The 14,096-nt window shown below is 42.4% G+C and overlaps 1 protein-coding gene across 3 annotated transcripts in view; it reads left to right on the top strand.

Annotated features, from left to right (window-relative positions):
* The first annotated feature begins 466 nt into the window (after positions 1 to 466).
* Positions 467 to 14,096, top strand: part of LOC132833601 (rho guanine nucleotide exchange factor 10-like protein) — a 205,766-nt gene continuing 192,136 nt past the window's right edge. For all 3 annotated transcript variants that reach the window (XM_060851979.1, XM_060851980.1, XM_060851981.1), the window contains exon 1: positions 467 to 889. The gene's annotated coding sequence lies outside the window, so the exon portion shown is untranslated. The remainder of the gene's footprint in view (positions 890 to 14,096) is intronic.

A 14,096-nucleotide genomic window follows, 5' to 3' on the forward strand; every position in this document is an offset into this window, starting at 1 on the left:
TGCAAAGGCCCATTCTGACCGAGATCTGTGACTGCTTAAAAATATTAAAAGTAGACATTCTCACAGTAATTCAGCACATGGTCAATGAGGAAAAACCTTGCTTTTGCAGAATTTCACTTTTACATTTCATTGATTAAGCCGAGGCCTTGTAAGAAATTCTATCAAGTCAGCAGGGGAGGATCTTAAAACCTCGGCACAATGACATTTTCATTGAGTTTCCCTGGCCACTACAAGTTTCTTTATAACAACGAGGGAGGGCTAGAGCTTGAACAAGCCACCCCCACCCCTCCCAATCAAGATCATGCCGCTGCTGTCATTGCAGGAGCTTTCCTGGGCTGTATCCTAGAAACCAAACTCTCAGGATTTGCCCGTTCCCAGCGATGAGCCGCTTCAACTCCCACCCAGTTTTTTCAGGCGTTTTGTTTGTTGCTGCCGCCCCGCCTTCTTTCCCAGAGAAATTCTGCAAGCCGATGAAACTGGAAATTGATATGTATTTCTTTTTAAAAGAAAGCTCACGTTGGAGGTAGCTCAGAGAGAGAGAGAGAGAGCTCAGGCAGACTTGATAAATATTCATTGCTGCAAGACTGGAGGATTGCAGAGTAACTTTGAGCGATTCTATTGGTTGCGTGAGTGCCCAGCTCTGTGCGGGATCTGAGGCTGTTTCTACTCATCAGAAAGAGGAGGAGGAGAGAGAGAGGGAAAAAAACAAGAGTCCTGGCTTCTCCTCCAGACATGCCAGTGTTAGCACTGAAGGATTGCCTTGATGTTGGCTGTGCGGACCGAATGTGACTCGGTGATGCGGAGAATATGAACAGGCAGGCTTCACGTTGCGAGTTGCAGAAGCAGTGCAACATCTGCTCTTTGTATGTGGCAACAAAGGCATAACCGGGTGAGTCAGGGTCTGCAGCCAAGATGCAGCATTTGGAAACAGCTCCGGCTCGATTTGCCATCCACTGTGTTAGAATGGGACTGCGTGCACAGACAGGCATTTACACAAGGGCAAGGGTAAGGGAGAGACAGAGAGAGAACGACACCAGGGCAATATCGAGCAAGTTCTGTTTATTTTCCATCGGGAATGTTGTGCTGAAGCGAGCTACTGAGTAGCTGCTAGATAGCAATTCCGGGTGACAGCGGTTCTTCCAGGGTCTGTATCGTGCATTTCGGGATGAGGTGGGAGGGGTTTCTTCGTTCGGAAAACCACTGGAGTTGACTTTAATTCCCTGGAAGTGAGGTTGTTTTTTTTCAGGACACAGCTGGGAAGGGCAATGGAGCTGGACCGGCTGAGAGAATATGTTCAAACTCAGGCCTTGCGATCTGCACAAAGTTGAGTGCCTCTTAGACCCATTCCTGGCTTCTGCTGGGTCCTATGCAGATTTTATTGTACTGGTTTTGGGATGATTCTCAGGCCCAGTGTCCCTGCCATTGCTGCAATGTGTCAAACATTGAGGCGCATCGCCGACACCGTGCCCTGAAAATATTGAACCGTGTGGCATCAAACTGGAAGTTCCAGTGCTGTGCGTGAGACATTTGCACTTATTCCAAAGTTTTCTCCGTTGCCAATATCTTCAGCTCTACCAAGCCATGCTGGTCTGCAGTTCTACGGGTGCTGAATATTCCCGAAGTGCAGACCTGAACATTGACTATTTGACAGTGAGATTGACAGTACAGCCACCCATGTTCTCATGTGCACATCAAAGACAGTTGTGCCCCAATAGTTGCCCTATTTGAGGTTGTTAACTCTACAGTTCAGGAGTTGGGAACTTGCTGCCAGATGCATAGCTATTGGTGAGATAATCCAGGTTGTAGAAATGAGGGATCCATCCGCAAGGTCAGCAAAGGCAGTGCTTAGTCTGGTGTTGTGCTATCTGAAACAGGGAGGATCACACATGCAAAAAATATTCTGCACTTGGTTAGTTGTTCTCATTTGGTGTAGCACATAAGTTGCACTGTAGTGTTTTCTTATTAGATTAGATTCCTTACAGTGTGGAAACAGGGCCTTCGGCTGAACAAGTCCACACCAACCCTCCGAAGAGTAACCCACCCAGATGCATTTCCCTCTGACTAATGCACCTAACACTATGGGCAAATTAGCATGGCCAATTCACCTGACCTGCAAGAGGAAACCAGAGCAGCCGAAGGAAACCCACGCAGACACAGGGAGAATGTGCAAACTACACACAGGCAGTTACCCAAGGCTGGAATCGAACCTGGGATCCTGGTGCTGTGAGGCAACAGTACTAACCACTGAGCCACCATGCCGCCCCTGTAGTTGGCTTAGGTTGGCATCCAGGACAGGTGAGGAGAACACCTAGATAGTTTATAGCTTGCTGAGGAGTCATATGTGAGACTATTGAGTAAGGATAGTTTTGGATTTGGATTCCATGATCAAGAAACCTGTTATTTATTATTTTAGCATTGTCACACTCCCATTTCAATCTGTGTGTTACCAGAGGACTGCCTGGGGGGGAAATTGAACCTGCATGATCTCTATGATTCATTACCCGTTCTCAGTCTTGGCACGGAACTAGATTGTCATTTTTTTATGATGCCACCCCATTTGATGACAGGAAAATCAACCCTGACCCGAGATTAGATTGTGGATCTTCTCTGCCTTTAGAACTTAAAGCTGGAGCAGGCAGTGCATTTTGTGGTCGGGTAAGTGAATGAATGGTTTGTTTTTCCAGTATACTTTGTGGTTGACTCATCAATATTATGAAGGATCTACCCACCATTCAACAACAGGTTCTAACTAGCTCCACAATACGCTTTCAAGCCCAGATGATAAATTCTGACTTTCGTGAAGTGTCTCAAAATATGATTGGCCACCAGTTGAGAAGCCTGGTGTGATATCAGTGGGAAAAGAACACTGAAGCTCTGAATAAGCAGTAGCTAAAACTAGCTTATTATGTTAAAGTTTTTGATTTTTGTTGTAGTTTAGAAGTGACACTGGTGTGATTGATTGATGTGACTTAATGTTAATTACTGATTAAAGTAGAAAATAAGCTTTCCCATTAACCTAGTTAGTTAATGGACTAGCCAATATGTAACTTCATCAACCAGATAAGAAAAGTCTCATTTGAAGCACTGTTTGGAGTGGTACAATTGGGGATAACATCTGGAGGGAGAATTATCAGCCACAACTCCCACCCTCCAGCAAACCCAGCTGGAAAATGCAGCTATCGCTATTGAACAATGATTGACTTGATTAGGATGCCAGCCAAGCAGAATAGCAAGCCGATAACAATTACTACCTTGGTTCATGCTTGACTGCCGCCCATTTATGTTAAGTCTTGAAAAGCTAAGAGATTCAGCAATTCAGATATTATTCAAAAATGGGAGAGGCGTAGACATGGTGAGTGCAGGTCATTCAGTAATGCCAATGGTAGGGCAACTACTAGAGTGCATTGTCCAGGACAAAATTCATTCTAAGTTGGGTTAATAAGGGACAGCCAGCATTGATTCCTAAAGGCAAATCAGGTCTGAGTGAGCTGATTGAGTTCTTTGGTGAAGTAATGGAGAGATTTGCTAAAGATAAACATTGTTTATGTGGAATTTTGAGAAAACATTTGATGATAAAGAAAGACTTCACAACCAACAATGTCTCAAAGCATTTTGCCACCAATGAAGTACATTTTTAAGGGGGTTAATGTTATAATGTGGGAAATGCAGGAATTAATTTGTGCTCAGCAAACTCATACATACATCAATGTGAAAGTGACAAGATAACATTTTTTTGTGTTTTGGATTGAAGCACAAATGCTCACTAAGATGCCAAGGATAACACCCAGTTTTTTGTCAAAAAACAGTCATGAGATCTTTTACAAGCACCCAGCTGAAAAAGCAAATTGAGCTTCAGTTTAATGGTTTCCATTTGAAAGATGGAAGGAAATCCCTGTTGGATTTATTTGGAAATAGAAGATTGAATGGACATTTGGAAACATGGATATGCTAAGGGAAAGGAAGCAGAGAATAATGGCAAATGGAGGGATGTATGTAATAGGGTTCAATATTAGGATAATTGAAGTGTTTCATATATGAATTACTGGACTTGGAGAAAGGGAGTAAAATCGCAAACTTTGTATATGGTACAGCAAGAAATGTAATAAATAATTTGGAGAATAGTAGTTGGGTTCAGGAGGATACAAGCTGTTTAGACAGGCTGACATATAGGATGTGCTGCCAAGTGTGAAATATCCTGTGGAGTGAAGTTGTGCAAAGCTATTTGTCTGAGAATATTATAATACAATTCCTTTTTACTACTCGTGCTATTCAGGAGAAGTACTTTCCCTGTTAACCTTACCTTGCACCTTTTCATCTGGGCCATCTTCTGTACACACAGAGAAGGTTGATCAAGATGTTTAACATTTAGAAAATTAACTTACACAATGAGCAGTGGCTTTTTAGCTCAAATTCGGAATTTATAAAGAAAGCAATGGAGAAAGTCTATTGCAATGTATAACTTCTGAGTGCAAAGCTTTAAGTTTGCCACCAGTGTTCTACAGCACTTCCCCCATCTCCAAATTCACATTCTGTGTTTCTTGAAGGTTGCTAAGCACAAGGCAGAAGGCGAGAGAGAATTTAAAGAGCCTGGCATCAATGTGGGTAGTGTCTCATGAAAGTTTATTTCTGACCCATGTGTGTAGAATTATATTAGTTTTTGGCTGACATCTCCTTTGAACTAGGAGGAAGTGAGGACTGCAGATGCTGGAGATCAGAGCTTAAAAATGTGTTGCTGGAAAAGCGCAGCAAGCAGGCAGCATCAAAGGAACAGGAAAATCGACGTTTTCGGGCATAAGCCCTTCTTCAGAGTCCCTTGTGCTATTTGTTGCGAGGCTATCTCATTTCACACCCATAAGCCCCCACGCCTATCCCAATGACTGCCTGTTCACAAAGGCTAAAAATGCCATTTCTATTGAGAATTACCCTTCTAATGGGTTTTTAGAAGCTGAGGAGCGATGGAGGGATCTCTAACTGTTTGGCAATGCTGCACGACATGCACACACTCGTGCCCTGTTCGGATTTGCACATATATCTGTGTTTTCTTTAAATGAATTTGGGACTTTTTCAGGGAAGGTGATGCCCTAATTGTTTTATCACTAGACTATTAATCCAGAAGCTCAGCTGATGCTCTGGGGAGCTGGGTTTGAATCCTAACATGGCAGATGGTGGAATTTGAATTCCACGAAAATAAATCTGGAATTAAGAATCTACTGATGACCATGAAACCATTGCCGATTGTCAGAAAAACCCGTTTGGCTCATTAATGTCCTTCAGGGAAGGAAATCTGCCATCCTTACCTGGCCTGGCCTACATGTGACTCCAGAGCCACAGCAATGTGGTTGACTCTCAACTATCCTGTGAAATGGGCGGAGGTGGGTACTGGAGATTAGAGTCAAGATTAGAGTGGTGCAGGAAAAACTCAGCAGGTCAGGCAGCATCCGAGGGAACATCCTGCTCCTCAGATGCTGCCTGACCTGCTGTGCTTTTCCAGCACCACTCTAATTTATCCTGCGAAATGGCCTAGCAAGACAATCAGTTCAAAAGTAGCTAGGGGCAGGAAAAAAATGCTTGCCAGCCAGCAATGTCTACATCACACAGTGAATTTAAAAAAGTTATTATTGTCGTGTACTGTAAGTGGGTCAATAACCTACCTCTGCTAGAGACACGGCAATGCAAGAGCTCGATAAGATCACACTGCCCTTAACTTTGAAGCAAAAGAATAATTTCACATTGCTGTTTGCACTAACATTTGCGAATCAGCTAAACACACATTCACTAAGCTAATCACGAATACAGCAAAAAATTCATGCTTCTACCATACACTGTTGTCAGTCTCATGAAAGGTCAAAGAGTCAAGGTTTGCTCCCACATGTACTGATGTGCCTACTTGCTCAGTATTAACTATTGCACGCTTTCAATGGACAGCTCATTTGCAACACTGTGTAATTCAAGTGAATGGTTCCTTCCCTGGGATCTACGACAATGATTCCATTTTAAGGCTGTCCACCTACATGCCCTTTTCTGCATGCAACAAGTTACCAAGCTCTCATTCATGCTCTCCCTTTATAGCTGATTCTAAATTTTAGCAAACATAGTGTTTGCATATTCAATATTACTCGTGCAATAATAACTTGAGGAATACAGCGATTGAGGGAGTACACTTAAGAAGGAAATGAGGAGGCCAAAAAGGGGATATGAGTTAGCTTTGGCAGATAGGGTAAAGGAGAATCCAAAGAGATTTTACAAGTGTACCAAGAGCAAAAGAGTAATTAAGGAGAGAATAGGGCCCCTTAAAGATCAATGAGGCCTATGGAACCATAGGAGATGGGTAAGATCCAAAACGATTATTTGTTGTCAGTATTTACTGTGGAGAAAGACATAGAAGCTAGAAAACTTGGAGAAGTAAATAAAGATGTCTTGAAAGATATCCATTTTGCAAAAGAGGAGGTACTGGTAGTCTTAAAACTCATAAAGGTAGATACATCCCTGGGATTTGATCATGTGTATTCCAGGATATGGTGCAAAGCTAGGGAGGAAATTGCAGCAGCCCTAGTGGAGATACTTGTATCATTGACAGCCACAGGTGAGGTGCCAGATGACTGGAGGTGGCTAATTTTGTGCCATTATTTCAGAAAGGCCATAGGTAACGACAAACCGATGAACCTGCTGTCAGTGCTGGGTATGTTGTTGGAGGGGATTCTGAGGGAAAGGATCTACATGCATTTGGAAACGCATTAGGGGTAGTCAGCATGCCTTTGTGCGTGAGCCATCATATTTCACAGAGTTAATTGTTTCGAAGAGGTAACCAAGAAGATGGATGAGGGCAGTGCAGTAGATGTTGTCTAAATGGACTTTATGAGGTACTGCATGGTTAGTTAGGTTAGATCACATGGCATCCAGGAAGAGCTAGCCAATTGGATACAAAATTGACTTGACAGAAGGAGACAGAGGGTGTTGGTAAAGGGTTGTTATTCAAATTGGAGGCCTGTGACCAGTTGTGTGCTGCAAGGATTGCTGCTGGGTTGTTCATCATTCATATAAACAATTTGGATGAGAAGAAAGAAGGCATGGATAGTAATTTTGTAAATGACACCAAAATTGGTGGTGTAGTGGATAATGAAGAATGTTATCTATAAGTACACCAGGATCCTGATCAACTGGGTCAGTGGGCTGAGGAATGGCAGATGGAGTTTAATTCAGGTAATGCGAAGTGTTGCGTTTTGTTAAGTCGAACCAGGGCAGGACTTACACAGTTAATGGTAGAGTCCTGGGGAGTGTTGTTGAATACAACTTAGAGGTACAGGTACACAGTTCCTTGAAGGTAGGTAGGGTAGTGAAGAAGGTGTTTAGTATGCTTGCCTTCATCGATTAGAGCACTGGATGCAGGAGTTGGGACGTTATGTTATGGCTGTATAAGACATTGGTAAGAGCACATTTGGAGTACTTCATGTGATTTTGGTACCTTTCTATAGGAAGGATATTATTAAACTGGAAAGTGTGCAAAAAACATTTACAGTGATATGACCAAGACTGGAAGATCTGGAGAGACAGGATAGGCTGGAACCATTTTCACTGCAGTGTAGGAGGCTGTGAGGTGACCTTACAGAGGTTTATAAAATCTTGAGAGTCATAGAGAAGGTGGAACGCAAAGGTCTTTTCCCCAGGGTAGGAGAGTCCAAAACCAGATGGCATAGGTTTAAGGTGAGAGGGGAAGGATTTAAAAAGGACCTTAGGGGCAACATTTTCACGTAGAGGGTGGTGTTATATGGAGCAAGCTGCCAGAGGAAGTGATAGAGGCGGGTGTAGTTGTAACATTTAAAAGACATTTGGACATTAACATGGATAGGAAAGATTCAGAGGGATATGAGCTAAATGCAGGCAAATTGGACTAGTTGGCATGGACAAGTTAGGCAGAAGCATTTCCATGCGGTCTATCTCTATGAATCTATAACTTTCACTTAAATGAAAGTGTACATTGTGAGTATTCCTGTACTTATCCAAGTATGTTGTGATAATATGTGCCTTTAAGAGGGATTTATTCTGTCTTGTTTCTCTTGAAGAGTGTGTTGTAAACATGGTGCAGAGGTGTCTGCTCCATGCAAAACCGAGGAAATGGCTTCGGGTTCTTTTTAAAATCAGACAAAAGGTACATGAGAGGATGGAGTCGGGCTCCACACAGAACCAGGGTTTTTGCTTTCAGTTTTTTTTTAGATTAGATTAGATTTCCTACAGTGTGGAAACAGGCCCTTCGGCCCAACCAGTCCACACCAACCCTCCAAAGAGTAACCCACTCAGACCCATTTCCCTCTGACTAATGCATCTAACACTATGGGCAATTGAGCATGGTCAATTCACCCAACCCACACATCTTTGGACTGTGGGAGGAAACCGGAGCACCCAGAGGAAACCCACGCAGAAATCTTTGTTGAAGTCGGGCTGTTTGGAGTTGAATCTGCTGGAGACATCTCTCTTTCTGCTGCTGCAGAAGCTGGCGTACTTTCTCTTCTGCTAGATTCATTTCTGTCAGTGTTCCTTCTGGACTGGAGGAGATAGCAAGTGGGAGAAATCTGTTTTGCTGAATTTGCCTTCGTCAAAGGTGTGTTTATGGGATGGTGCTGTCTTGGAACGCTGATGAGTAGAGGTTAAAATACATGGTATTTTGTTAAGTATTTCGATAGAGTTAAAAGTTATGCCAATTCTTTTTTCTTTGGTTTGTATTTTAATTGTGGTGCAAGAATAAAGTGTGTTTTGCATAAAGCCTAGGAGTTTGACCAATTGGATCACATTTGGAACTCAGCGCCTTACACTTGCTTCTAAATAAGATAAAGATTAGGGTCTAGGCTGTCTCCTTAGTATGTTTGACGTGGTTTGGTCTGGTCCATAGTAATGCTCATGTACAAAGTGAGAGTTCATAGAAAAAACGTTCCTGTCCTCATGTCCCCAGCTATTCTAGCATAGAGAGAAATAAACCACTCATAAGTGCAATATTGTTGTCTAGCCCAAGGCATGCTAGGATGTCCTGTCCTGTGTCATGCTCAGAGGAGAAGGTGAGGACTGTAGATGCTGGAGATCAGTGTTAAAAAGTATGGCGCCGGAAAAGCATAGCAGGTCAGGCAGCATCTGAGGAGCAGAAGAATTGACGTTTCGCGTACAAACCCTTCATTAGGAATGTACAGAGCTGACTTCAGTTGGTTACTGAGTCTGGGGTGAGGTGTTGAAGTGTAAAAGTTAGAGCTGGATCTTTTAGGTGTGAAATTAAGAATCACTGCTACACACAAATAGCAATAGAAATTTCGGATTTTTTACCCAAATCAAAAATTCTCAAATTCTGTTAATGCTGGAAATCTGAAGTACAGTTGATGCTCTATCAGTTGTCAGTTTTAAATCAGAGAGATAATTTCTTGTTTACCTGAGCTTTTAAGGGAAGTGTGTAAAACTGTATAAATGGAGTTACATTCCAGGTCGGCTGTGATCTAACTGAATGGTAGAACAGGCAAGATGGGGTGAATAGCCTGCTCATCTCCATGTGTTCTAAGCCTATTTAGATGGTCCAGGGAAGGACAAGTTGTGACTCCCTAATTTGGCCACTTTGTCCTTTGCCAAATCAAAGAATTTTCCGGATCATGAGGGATACCATGTCTGGATCAGAATGGGAGTTTTTAAAGCATTCCCTTGTCTATTCCTCCTCTTCTTCTGCACTGAAGGACCTGATCCATATGCAACCGTCTGAGGGTGACTCTTGATTTAACTATGAAATTATCGTATTTGTACAGGCCTGGTGACCACTCTCATTGCCTACCTTCTTGAAGCTCGGTTTGTCAAATATATTTTGGTCTGTCTTTGAGAGTTACTCTTGTATCTTGCATGCAAGTGTGACTTCTTGTGAGGTCCACAGAGCATACAATTTTCTATACCAGAGGACAGGTACAGCCCTGTCCCTAATGGAAACAATGCTGGTAACATGGGGCTCAGAAAAGAGGACCTTTATCTAATTGAAGATTTAAATATTGAGGGTGCTTTAACCAGCTTAGTGCTGCTCACGTTCAAGTCTTTGCCTGGTTGTTAAACTCTGGTTAAAGCCCAGTCAACAGTGGGAATAACAGGTGCTACAAGGTGCTGGGTCTGCAACCCATGCCTTTTACCCTCGAAAGCTCAGCATTCCTTTGGGAGAATGGACAGGAGAATCTGCCTTCTTAAATGATATTCCTGTCAGTCTATGAGGTAATAGTGTGCATCAGCTGACAGGGTACCATATTAAAGTAAGAGTTTTGTGTGACTTTACCTCCCCAGAGATTGACTGTATTTTTGTGATGCAATGTCAGCAGCCTGGCGTCACTTCCTTTGTGGATAACAGAGGAGGCAATGGGTAAAAAGGCCCTCATGTATTGTTAGATGAAGACACAACACCACCCATGTTGTTTGTATTAATTATTGACTAGACATGGAAAATAGACCTTCTGGTCTCAATGAATGCAATATCCCATTAGATGCCAGTCTGCAAATCTTTGGAGAATAATATGTCAAGGGACTATCCAAGCGAACAGTCTTCTTTAGAGCTTGACTTGTGTAATGAGGTAGAGTTAATTAACAATCTCATGGAGGGGGATCCTCTGGGGAAGAGTGATCATAATGTGAAGAATCTCATACTTAGTTTGAGAATTATGTAATCAAATCTGAAACTATTGTCATAAATTTTGATAAAGTGAATTATGGTTATTTTAAGGGGTGAATTAGGTTGATTAGCCGTGGTAAATTGTCCCTAGTGTCTTGGGACGTGCAGGCTAGATGGATTGACCATGGTAAATGTGGGGATAAGGTGGAGGCCTGGGTCTAGGTGGAATACTGTTTGGAGGGTCGGTGCAGATTGATTGGCTGAGTGGCCTTTTTCCACACTGTAGGGATTCTGTGGTTCCATGATTTTAAGTTACTGAGGCGATTTGGGAAATTGGAATAAAACAGATGCTGGTGTATAAGAAAGGGCAAATGTTTAAAGAAATAATTCAGAATTTCCAGTGAACATCTGTTCCCCAGAGAACTCCACAGCTACCACTGCCTAAGACAGTTAAAGATAGTATTTGATTAAAAGAAGAGCATAAACATTTTTCAAAATATGAAGGGAGCCTGAGCATTGGATGGGTTTTAAGAAAATCAGGAAAAGATCACCAAGAAATTGACGACAGCGGAAGATAAAATATTACAATAAACGAGCTAGAAATGTAAAAGCAGATTTCCAGGTGATTACTCACATTGTGCGAACTTAGACGATTGATTCTTTGACAGTGAGGCGGGCAGTACAGCTACCCCATTATACAAGTGCACTTTAAACAGGGGCATCAAGAATGCAATGTCTTGGCTGACATGTTTCTACTCACATGATTCACAATGAAGGGTAACCAAGGATATTTATGCCCCAGTTGCTGCTATGTTTAAGGTTGATAACTCTGTATAGATCAGAAATTGAAACTTGGTGCCAAATAGAACATAGAACAGTACAGCACTTTAGCCCACTGTGTCTGTGCTAACCACAATGCCATTCTAAACTAATTCCGTCTGCATGCACATAGCCCATATACCTCGATTCCTTGCTTGTTCTTATGTCTGTCTAAATGCCTCTTTAGTCTTCACTACAGTATCTACTTCTACCACCTTCCCGCCAGTACAATTTCAAGGGTTGGCAATCAAAGAATGGAGAATTAAAATAATTGGCAAAGGAAACAGAACCAACGTAAGGTGAGGTACTCCAGGTTGTAGAGATGAGGGATCCTTCATGAGCTCAGTAAAGGCAGTGCCTAGTCTGATATTGTGTTACGTACGCTGGGAAAATGGACAAATACTGGTTTGCAATTATTTTAGTTGTTCTGCATTGGTGCACTTCTTGGGTTTTGCTACAGTTCGCTTGAAGGGCACCAGTATTAGTGAGGGGAATAAGTGGCTGCTTTGGGTGAGGAAAGGATGGGGTTTGGTTCCCAGGATTAAACATCCTGCCTTTTATTATTTCACATTTTCATTCTTGCAATTCATTGATTGGTGACGTGTGTGTGTGTCTGTGCATGTGTGTGCCTGTGTGTGTGTGTGTCTGTATCAGTGCATGTGTGTCTGTACCATTTTGTGTGTGTGTGTGTGTGTGTGTCTTTTGAGAGGACAGCCTGGAGCCCTAGAAGCTGCAAGATTCGGTACAATTCACTGCCCCTTTTCAGCCTGGTCACAGAGCTAGGTTTTGGTCCATCAACTCCCATCTCTTGTGATGACAGGGAAAATGAAAAATGATCAATCTGGGATCTTCGTGGTCTTCCTTCGAACAGAGTTCTTTTTGTTCATGGGATGTGTACATCACTGGCAAGACTCATTTACTGCCCAGCTTTAATTACTAATAAGAAAGTGGTGGTGAGCTGGCTTCTTGAATAGCTAGCAGGTTTGTGGATAAGGCTTTTCTTAATCTCTTTCTAAATTACCAAATGCTGTTTGTATTTCACATTTAAGACTTAACTGTAATTCAAAATTTAATCTAGGATCCTGGTTAATCCAATAGGAAGGATATTATTAAGGTGGAGAGGGCTCAGAAGGGATTTACCAGAATGTTGCTGGGTATGAAAGGTGTGAGTTGTGAAGAAAAGCTGGATAGGCTGGGACCTTTCTCACTGGAGTATAGGAGGTTGAGAGGCAACCTGATAGAAATTTCTAAAGTAATGAGTGATATCGGTAGAGTTAAGGAAGTTGTCTTTTCCCTCAATGGCAGATTTCAAGACTAGGGGGCACATTTTTTAGGTGAGAGAAGAGAGAGGCAAATAGTTTACACAGAGGGTGGCTCACGTGTGGAATGAACTTCTTGAGAAAGTGGTGGCTGTGGGTACAATTTCAATGTTTAAAAGACATTTGGATAGATACATGAATAAGAAAGGTTTGGAGGGATATGAGCCAGGAGCATGCAGGTGGGATTAGTTTAGTTTGGGGTTCTGTTCGTCATGAACTGGTTCGACTCAATGACTCTATGGAGAACAAGAAAAAATTGTGGCTGTAAGAGCTGCTCCTTTTTTGAGGTAATTTTTAATGTTAAAGCTGATTTCCTTGAATTCTAGGAGCAATAATTACTGTTTCATGAGTTGTTGCATCGTTTTGGAACTTTGGAAAAAAAGAGATCAAAACAATGTCACTTTAAAAAGGAAGAAGAGAGATAAAGATTGTGACCAAGTGGGATACCATTTAAAAGACATCTGAATGGCTATATAAATAGGAAGGGTTTAGAGGGATTTAGGCCAAATGCTGGCAAATGGGACTTGATTAATTTCGGATATCTGGTCGGCATGGATGAGTTGGACCGACTGTAGGTTTGAGCATGGATATTCAAGCTCACTACTTAGGAACAGCTGAAGTTAGTTCAGTTAGCAAACCATCTGAAACTGGCTTTATCCTGTTGGGGCTGAACTAAAATATAGCAAATGATGTATCATGGCTGAAGCATGTGGGAACTTCTGGATTGCAGTGTGACACAGAGCATACATCTGTAAATTATAACTTGAGTAACTTCAGCTCGGAGTTTGTGCACTGGAGGCTGAACTGGAAACAAGGGGTTCCCTCTGCAAGCAGGAAAGGTATCTGAATACTTTGTATCTGTATCACATCTCTTATATGCTGGTGTCTTCAGATTTGATAAGTGGAGTTGGAAAGACTATGAGAGAACCAGGCAAGGGGACCCAGAGGGCAAGAATGCAGGAGTCTTAGGCTTTGGTGCTGGATGCACTGATCTCTCAGGCAGCTCCTTTAATTTTCAACCCCGCCCCGACCATGACACCACCATTGAGCATCAGGCCACTGTGTCCAGGACTGTCACCAACCTTATTTCATCTGGGGATCTCCACTGGACAGCCTTCCAGCTCATCGTCCCCCAACCCCATATAGCCCATTTCTACCTACTCCCCCAAAATCCACAAACAGCAGTGCCCAGGCTTTGTTTCTGCCTGTCTTATTTCTGCCTGTCTTGCTCCATGGTACTTAACTATTACTACCTCGAGTAAATTTTTTTTCTCCCCTTGTCCTGTCCCTTCCTACTTACATCTGCAATTCTGATGATTTACATCAGTTTCAAAATTTCCAGTTTG

The sequence above is a fragment of the Hemiscyllium ocellatum genome, chromosome 37, assembly GCF_020745735.1.
Source record: "Hemiscyllium ocellatum isolate sHemOce1 chromosome 37, sHemOce1.pat.X.cur, whole genome shotgun sequence".
In the NCBI taxonomy this organism is placed as follows: Eukaryota; Metazoa; Chordata; class Chondrichthyes; order Orectolobiformes; family Hemiscylliidae; genus Hemiscyllium; species Hemiscyllium ocellatum.